This window comes from Microtus pennsylvanicus, assembly GCF_037038515.1.
Source record: "Microtus pennsylvanicus isolate mMicPen1 chromosome Y unlocalized genomic scaffold, mMicPen1.hap1 SUPER_Y_unloc_2, whole genome shotgun sequence".
In the NCBI taxonomy this organism is placed as follows: domain Eukaryota; kingdom Metazoa; phylum Chordata; class Mammalia; order Rodentia; family Cricetidae; genus Microtus; species Microtus pennsylvanicus.
In genome coordinates this window covers 1192454-1194834 of record NW_027460880.1, presented here as the reverse complement: position 1 = coordinate 1194834, position 2381 = coordinate 1192454, and positions in this window count along the sequence as shown.

Genomic DNA, 2381 nt, shown 5'->3' with positions numbered 1-2381 from the left:
TACTAGGCTCCTTTTCTGATCCTGCAGAGGGCTTTTGTAAGGGATTGTGATCTCTAAGTTTTTCCCCTTTCAAGAACTAATCATTCTATTAATCACAATTCTAAACTGCTGTGGGAGTTTGTTTGTGACCTATGCCTTCACATGTGATACAAGCGACCTGTGTGTATAGGGTCTTCTCTCTGTTCATGTGGGGAAGGCATGGCAGCAGGAGTAGATGGCTGCTCATTCTCTGTAAGGAAATCAGTAAACAGTGGGCACCAAGTACAAGGATGTCCTGAAATATTAAGTCTTGTCCTTTCAAGGCCCCAAAGCCTCCAGCTAGGTTCAGGGTCACGACAATCTCCAAAACCCACCGAGTATGAAGTATTCAGAACCAGAAGCCTGTGTGTGCCATATCACATAAATTCATCGTGAGTACACCAATCTGTTTTTTTTTCAATTCTAAATTATTTTGTCCCATCAGAACGATCTATATTACCAATTAACCAAATTTGCTGCATCTTTGGTGTCCTAGAATTGCTTTAAATTGTTGCTGGGACAGTCTTACAAACCTTCCTGTGCTGTTATGAGACCTTAAGGGGACAGCACTTATTTCAGAAATCAAAGGCAGTTGGGTTCAATCCTATGGTTAGCTGTTAGCTAGACACTGGAAGGATGGATTTGACTAAGAAGGGGAGACAGCATACATGGAGGCAGGTAACCTTTCCTTTGCAAAATGACCCATTTTGAAGCCTTACTTCAGGCTCTTCTCTTCTCCTAATCTTGGTTTTTTTATTAGTTTAGGAGAAGAATTAAAACTCCATTTACAGTATCTGTGAACCCGAATGAGTTAAGTATATGTGACCAACTTGATGTCTGCCTGTCTGTCAACAGGGCCAGAGTTCAGGGGCATCTGATGCATAGCACAGGAATGTCAGCCATCAATCTCTGGTCCACCTAACTCTACAGCATTACAGTTGTCATGGTTGCTCATCTGATCTTCCTCATATGATCTCCATCCACAGAGATGTCAGAAAAATCCTCCACTGAGAGTGCAAGTTCTTTACAAATGAAAGATTATACAACAGAAGACACATGGGGGATTTATATGGGCAAGCTGTTGAAAGGATAAAGTGACAGAAGAAGTTTATTGATTAATTAAAGAAAGAATCCGCTTCAGCTGATAGGTTAGAACATAGGTAGGTGGAGTAAACAAAATAGAATGCCGGGAGGAAGAGGTAGTGAGCTCAGAGAAGCCATGCTCCCCTCTCCCCGGCAGATGCCATAGCTCTGCTCTCTGAGGCAGATGTCGATGCAGCCAGCCACTATGTCAGACATGCTGAATTTTTCTTGGTAAGTGCACCTCGTTATACTACACTGATTATTAGAAATGGGTTAAAATGCTGAGTCTAGTGGGCCAGCAGTGTTTAAAAGAATACAGTTTTTGTGTATTTATTTCAGGCATAACCTTCATGCGGTCATGGTGCTGGGGACACAGCCTCGCTGCTCAAATAACTACAGAATGGCTTGCAGCCTTGTGGACAACTGAATCCACTGAAAGCCTGAGAATGCTTGGGAAAGTGTAAAGCATGTTTTCTTGGTAGCAGCGATTTCTCGGTCTGCTCTGCTTGCTAGAAGAAAGCAAGGGCTCTCATCTAAAAGAGGCTTGCTGACTCAGCTTCAGCTGCAAAACCCTGCAGCCCTTAAGAGGTCCTGCCACAAAACATTTAAATGTTGTTGATAAAAGCCAACTGAATGCTTGTATGTTTTCAGCAGTAGCAGGAAAAAAAACTGTGTTGTTTTAAAATGCCGGCTTTCTGGGCCATCCTGCCTGGGCAAACTCTGACTGTTTGAGGAAGGAGGGCCAGCTACAGAAAGAGGGCTTGAGTGTTGTCTGTTGCAGCCTCTTTGATGGCATGGACCTTGAAACACTGTAGACTTGTGGCACTGAATGCGGCTCTGTTCGGTACCTCAGCCACAAGGTTGGAATGGCAGAAATCTAAGGAATGGGCTACATCTGGCCAGCAAAGCCACGGCTTTAGTCCTACTGAGATTGCTTGGTAAATGAAAGACTCATGTGGTCAGAAAAACAGAGAGAGAAATAGAGTAAAGAGAGATTCAAAGACAAAGAAAATTTTTAAATGATTTACAGTGTGTTAAAAATATGTGCAGGCTAAAATTTGAAGTTCTTAAAGTTAAAAAAAGGAAGAGAGTTGTTGGGTGTGGTAGTACACACCTGTAAACCCAGCACATGGGAGGCAGAGGGAGATTGACCTCTGTACCTTCAGGGTGTGGTAGCACACGCCTTTAATCCCAGTGCCTTGAAGGCAGAGACAAACAGATCTTTGTGAGTTCAATGTGTAGTAGCATACACCTTTAATCCCAATGCCTGAAAGGCAGAG